Source organism: Protopterus annectens, chromosome 4.part0, assembly GCF_019279795.1.
Source record: "Protopterus annectens isolate FY-2018-M chromosome 4.part0, PAN1.0, whole genome shotgun sequence".
In the NCBI taxonomy this organism is placed as follows: domain Eukaryota; kingdom Metazoa; phylum Chordata; order Ceratodontiformes; family Protopteridae; genus Protopterus; species Protopterus annectens.
In genome coordinates this window covers 92,720,938-92,728,396 of record NC_056733.1, presented here as the reverse complement: position 1 = coordinate 92,728,396, position 7,459 = coordinate 92,720,938, and positions in this window count along the sequence as shown.

Sequence of the window (7,459 nt, the reverse complement as noted above, 5' to 3'; positions counted from 1 at the left end):
GTGGGAATAATAGCCTCTTATCATAATGCTGACACTTTCCATATAATCTTGGAATGTGAATGGTCTCAGAGGTATAGACAAAAAGGAAAGAATATTTTATTATATAAAGAAATGTAGAATGCAAATAGCAATGCTACAGTGGACACATTTGGAAAGAACTGAGCACATGAATTTGATAAAGGATTTCAGCATGGTTGTTCAGCAGAGTACTGGGGACAAAGGGAAACAGGAGTACTTATACTAATTGGTACAGAAACTCCAACAATGATAGAAGAGGGAAAAAAGTAAAGATAAAATGGCAAAAAATGGCAGAGTTGCTGCAGTAAGGGTCTGGCAAGGAAGGCGGCTTAAAAAAATTGGGAGAAATACTCAGCTTTTAGCAGGGAATATTACTTGTAGGCAGGGACTGGAATTTGATATGCAACAGTGTGGATGTGTCTGGGCAGCCTGGAAGAGAAAATATAACAAAAAGGTTAGATTTCTGAAGAAATATCTGAAAATATTTGATATAGAAGATGTGAATTCAGTAGTAGGAACTTGGATATAATTTACATATTATTCTCCAAGGTACAATAACTGGGACAGAGTAGACAGAAATTATATTTTACAGCAACATATGCATTTAATTGAAAGATTTGACATAAAGCCAGAAACTATTTGAGATCATGTGTCAATAATAACTAAGATAAAAATGAAGGGCAATGCAGTAAAAAAGAGACATTTGTGCTTCCCCAATTATCTGTTAAAAAGAGAGGTATTTAAGGAATGGGTAGAGGAAATGATTTGGCTGTTATTAGGAAAGATAGAAAGTTCTTCAGAAGTTATAGCTAGTGAGTGGGATAAAATGAAAGTGGGAGTTTAAAAATAAAAGAAAAATAAATATGGTTAAGAAGTAACAAGAATTATTTAGAGGGGCTGACAAAGACTAAAGTATTGCAGAATAAGGGAACTCTCAGAGAACAAGAGGTGCACCTACAGAGTGGTAAAGAAAAAATAAGGGAGTACCTGAATAATATGTATGAGTTTAGAAAGATTGCTGCTAAGCAACTGTTTTTTTTTTTAATTAAATGAGAAACATCTTCATTAAATTATCAATTATGACATAGACAATCATGCATTTATATAAATGAAAACAAACCATACTGACATAATTTTAGTTGCTAACATTATACATCACTTATAAACTATCCAGTCACTGTCAGTCAAACATTACATAGCTCATTCAAATCCTGCCTTCTTTTAAACATCGTTCCTCATCTGCAAGTATTGTTCCCACAACTTCCCTTTTTTCTATGAAATTTGTTCCTACCCTTTTCCTGAAGATCCCATTTCTAGTTGTTTTATCGCTGTTATTATATTCACTACTTCTGCTGAAGTTGGTTTAGACCTTGATTTACATTTCTTGGTAATTGCTTTTTGGGCAGCCACCATAATTAGACTCAGCAAGTCCTTACTATGTCTAGGCAATTCCCATTCTGTATCATAGTTCAAAAAATAATTTTGTTAGTCATACCAATTTCCTCATCCAGTGTTTGTTTTCATAGAGTAGTCTGTAAGGAATTTTTAAAGTCTGCCAACTCATTACACTCCTAGAAAATATGTTTCCAAATACCTTTTCCTTCCCCATCACACCACCAACATTTGCTAACTACATGAGGAAAACATCTGTGGAGTCTACTTGGGGTGTAAATATACCTATGTAAACACCTCCAAGCAAAGATTCTAAATCTTCTAGACTTTATTGCATATTTGGGAGACATGCATATATCTCTCTATTGTTTCCCTGTGAATTGATTATCCAGTCTCTCTTCCCAATCCTTTCTAACCTCCTCTGATTGATTCAAATCATCATGCACTATTTTAGATGCTCTACTAAATATTCCTTTTTTAAAATCAGCTTCTGTTTTAGATTCTACTAAAAACTCCACCAGTTATGGTCTTTCACTTAGGATCTCCCTATTTCTTTCTCTTTGCCTATATTCTAATATTAATCCTTGATAGGGAAGGCAATCTCTAGCCTGTAGTCATATACAGTTTTGGCCTCTTCCCATTTTATTACCTTTCCCCATTTAATTATTTGTTCTCAATACTTTGGTTCTGTCCAATAAATTCCCTAACTGTAGTCATCCCTATCAGCAGAATCTCCTTTCTTCATTCCTGTGTTGGCTTAATTCTTAGAATACTTTCTGCTACTTCATGAATATGATATTCTGTATGGTTATTGTTATTCTCCTTAAGGATCTATATCTAAAATCCCAGTCTCTCCTTGTTTCTTGAGCTTCCCCCATTTCATCACCCCTTTCTACTTGGAATAATAGGTTTCCCCTTGTGCTACATATAGGAGTCTTAACTGTGTAGCTCTGAAATACCCCTTCAAATTGGATAATCCCAGACCATCTTGTTCTATTGGAAGAATCAGCTTATCCCACTTGACTCTTGCCGTCTTCCCCTCCCAGAAAAAATCCTTCAGCTCTTTACTAATTGCTATCTACAACTTCTTCTCTGGTTGATAACTAGGCAACTGTTTTTTGATGATAACTACAGAACACAGAAACTTCTAGCACAACAACTCAGGCAACAGAAAGCAGAAAGGTTTGTTGCCAAACTTAGAGAACCTACAACAAAGAAAAATAACCAGACATACTGTAGATGTATTAGAGATATTTCAGAAATTTTAAAAAACTTTGTATAAAGCAGGGAAATGTGGAAATCAAGAAAAGGCACAAATGGAAATGTTTATGAAAGGCTTAACCATGCCAAGGTTAGTGGCAGATTAAGCTCAAGAATTAACAGTTAAGATAAAAGGAGATGAGCTAAAAAGGGTAATGTATAACCAATCTGTAGGAAAGTCTCCAGAAATAGATGGTATTTCAGTGAAAGTTTGGAAGCTGGGTAATTTATAACCAATCTGTAGGAAAGTCACCAGGAATAGATGGTATTTCAGTGGAAATTTGGAAGCTAGGAGGGAAGAAACTGGTAAAGATCTGGAAGGATTTCTTTAACTGTATTGTAAAAGGAGGGAAAGCACCAACATCCTGGAAAAAGCTGTGGTGCCTGTAATACCTAAAGACAGTAAAAACCCATCAGATCCAGCTTCATATGAGCCCATTTCAATTTTAAATCATGGCTACGAAGTGTATATGTTTATAATGATGACAATAATGGCAAAGGTGTTGCCAAAACTGATAGATACGGATCAATGTGGTTTTGTGGAGGGGAGGCAAACATTTGACAACATTAATAAAAAGGTGATGATCCACAGAGAAGCAGAATGTAAGAAAATACTGCTGTTGTTGGAAGCTCTTGATTCAGAGAAAGCATTTGGCAGAGTAAACTGGGATTTTATTAGTATGGCAATGAAGCATCTGCATTCCCTGATACAAAATAGGGTTAATTAGGGGTATATATGAGAGATCAGAGGGGAAAATCAAAGTGGGAGTGTTCCTCTCTGACAAGTTTTATCTGAACAGAGAAACCAGGCAGGGTGTCCTCTCTCCCTTTTGTTATTTGCATTACATTGTGAACCACTGGCAAAGAAAATAAAGGGCTCAGAAATTCAAAGATATAATTGGTATGCTTATTAAGAAAAGTTGGCTTTATTTACAGACTACAATATTTATTCATGCTAAAACCAGAAAAGAACATTTTAGTGATGTGAAATAGAAGTTATGCACTTACCATAACTTGGTATCTGTGTTGTCCAGTTTCATTATGCATCACAAATGGGTCTTCGGATCCGTCCTCAGATCCAAGCTGGCCATTTCTCAGACATACGATCCGAGCCTCAAACTCCTTCCTCTCCCATGATGCCTCACTACTCCTCAAACCCTCAGATTGAGTTTGCTGCCCCTTCCTCAAGATGGTTATCTCAAAGTTAATAGAAATACAGAGACAAAAAAAATGACTGGAGTCCAAACTAGAAACCAGTAGGTTCTGTAATCCTCTAGATCACTCTCAGATGTACAAGGAAAGGGGAAGGAGGGTGGGATGTAATGCATAATGAAATTGGACAACACAAATACCAAGTTACGGTAACTACATAACTTTTAATCTGATGTCCATTTCATTATGGATCACGAATGGGTCAGAGTCCCCAGCTACATAAACCCTGGGAGGACCTTAAGGAAGGATATGCCTGAGCACCACTGAACCAAAGGAGGCTCTGTTCCTGGAAATGATGTCCAGCTTGTAATGAGACACAAATGTAATGGCTGTGGACCAAGTAGCTGCACCACAGATTTCATCAATTGGCATTCTAGCAGAAAAAGCTGAATAGCTCGATCTGGTAAAATGGGCTCTAACTGGCTGGGGAAGTTGCTTGCCTTGCTGAGAATAAACTGTGGAAATAGATTCATAGATTAGTACTAAGCTAACTGCCCTTGTGAGACATTTTAAGCCTAGCCAATTATCCCTTGTGAGACTTAAACCCTGCACCTTATGTTTGTAAGGCAAACACCTTAACCATTAGGCCACCCTCCCCATTCACATTCCAACATTCCGTAATCTATTTAGCAAGTAATCTTAGGGTCAGCCTGACCCAACCTGTTTGGCAAAAAGGCAATGAAGAACTGCTCCAACTTTCTATGAGGTCTAGTTCTATGTAGGTAGAAACATAACTGTCTGTGAACATCCAAAGAATGTAACATGTATTTTCCTTTATTTGAGTAATTGGGGAAAAAACACAGGTAAATGAATGGTCTGGTTCATGCTCGCCTTGGAAGCGACCTTTGGAATGAAAGAAGGATTCGTCCTAAGAGAAACTCTATTCTTGAAAAAGGTTATGTATGATGGTTGAGAAAATACAGCCTGCAATTCTGAAACTCTTCTGGATGATGTAATAGCCAGCAGAAAGCACATCTTCCATGACAAATACTTCAGCTCACAAAAACTAGCAGGTTCAAAAAGTTTCTGGGTGAGACTTTGGAGTACTAAAGTAAGATCCCAAGGGGGAGAAGGATCCTTGACTAGATGTCGTAGGTGAAAAACCCTTTTTAAGAATGGCTGACAGAGTTTGGAAGAAGAAAGGGTAGAGGGAAACCCAACTGCTTTCCTAACATGGAAATTTGTGATAGCCACAAGTTGCACCTTTATTGTAGAAAAACTAGCTCCCTTGTGGAAAAGTGAGCTCAAAAAAAATAAAGGACATTTGAAACTGAGGCTGAAAAGGATTCTATATTCCTTTGTAAAGCCTATATGGAAAACCTTTTCTATTTGCTACACTATACATTTTCTTGGTGAAGGTCTTTTGAGAGGCAAGGATAATGTTGCAGACAGGTGAAGGAAGCCTGGACTTTAGCAAGATTACTGGAAGTGGTGGAACCAAGTGGTTAATGTGAGGGACTGAAGATTGGGGAATCTGTCATTTTGTCAGATGTGAAATGTGATCCTGTCAGGGATTCAGTACCCACGCAGGATATCTGCTGTGAGACCACAGAAAAGGGTACCATACCTGACGAGCAAAGTAAGGGGCAATGATGAAAAGATTTGTCTTCAACCTGCTGGCTTTCTGTAGAACTGTGGTTATCAGGGGGATTGGCGGATAAGCATACAGGAGACTCGGGGGCCAATCGTGGACTAGAGCATTCCTGGGTAACTCCCCCTCAGGGTGGATCAGAGTGAAGTACCTATTGTAATTGTTGTTTAGCAGGGAGGCAATAGATCGCAGCAAGGTTGGCCCTAATGGTTAAAAATCTTGTTTGCTACTGTCTGGTTCAGGGACCACTCATGAGGACTCAAAATGGACCTGCTGAAACTGTCCGCCAGAACGTTGGATTCTCCCAGAATGTGCATTGTAATGACAAAGCGGTTCGAAGCAATTGCCCATTCCCAGACCCACATGGCCTCTCTGCAGAGTGGGTAAGAACGGGTTCCCCCCTGCTTGTCGATGTACCATACCAATGACAAGGTGTCTGTCAAGAGCAATTGTCCCCAGAGGGAGGCAGTCCTGCAAGGTTTGCAACATAAGGAGAACCGCTCTCATCTCCAGGACATTTATGTGCAATTTGGTTTCTGTAGGGGACCATGTGCCTTGGACCATCCTTCCCTGAAAATGACCCCCCATCAAAACAGGGAGGTGTCAGTGGTCACTGTGGCTGAAGGATGGGGAGGACAAAAGGCCTGCCTAGATGAACATTGTCAGTGAGCATCCACCATTGCAGGTGACATCTTCAAATTGGAGTAAGTTTGATCGGGGTTGATAACAGGTGAGACCGGATGGACCACTGAACCACCAGAGTCCACTGGAGGACTCACATGAAGAGCCTGACTCGAGGCACCAGGAGGATGGCAGCCGACATGGAGCCCAAGGCTATGAGAACTAGGCTAGCTTAAGGAGATGGCGTGTCTAATAGGCATTGCACCTGCTGCCTGAGAGACGATATCCTCTGTAAGGGACCAACTGCAACTTGTGTCACCATGTTCAACTGAGTCCTGATGAATTTGATGTCCCAGACTGGGACCACCTTGGATTTTGCCATGTTGACTGTGATTCCAGGTGGCAAAACAAGTGCAATTATCACCTGATTCGCCCAGAGTAGTTGATGTCTTGTGGGTGCCATTAGCAGCCAATTGTCCAGTTAGGGGAACACCTGGAATCCTTTTAGATGGAAATGTGCTGCGACTACTGCCATGCATTAGTTGAATACCCGGGGGGGTAGTGGTGAGGTCAAAGGGCAGTGCTCTGAACTGGTAATGATCAGCCCCCATTCAGAAGCATAGATATCTCCTGCAGCGCCTATTTTGATATGATAGTATGCTTCCTGGAGATTAACTGAGCACATCCAGTCATTTTTGCACATGAGCGGCAGAATGGACTGTACCATAACCATGCAAAACTTTGTCTTCATGACAAACAGATTCAAACTGCTTAGATCCAGGATTGGGTCGAATGTCCCCGGTCTTCTCTGACACCAAAAAAAAGTGTAAGTAAGTTCCGCATCCTCATTGCTCAGTTGGGACCTGCTGGATGACTCTTTTATCTAAAAGTTTTTGTACTTCTAGAAGGACATTCTCCCTCTGAGTGGGTGGTATGTTTGGTAGATGATCCCATGTGTGGGGAGAAGGAAAGGAAAAGGGAATACAGTATCCTCTGGAAATAATGTTTAACACCCAAGCATCATTTGTTATGTCTGTCCAGGCTACTGAGTGCAAGGATAGTATGCCCCTGACTGCCTGCAGAGTAGGACAGTTGCGCAGTGCTTCCAAGAGTACTGAAAGGGCCTGTCAGAGGAGGGTTCCCTTAAGTCCTGGTTCTGTGGACCCCCCCTCCCTCTGGGGCAGCATCTACCATTGAATCAGGAAATACCCTATGGGATTTGTGGAACCACATCTTGTTTCCACTCTGTTGGTTCCTGGAAAAGGTCCATTGGGGGAAGAAAATGTGATCCCGATGGCTGACAGAGTCTTGCCCTCTTGTTCCCTGTGGGGAAGAGTCTCCTTAACCGATGGTCCAAACAAAGAA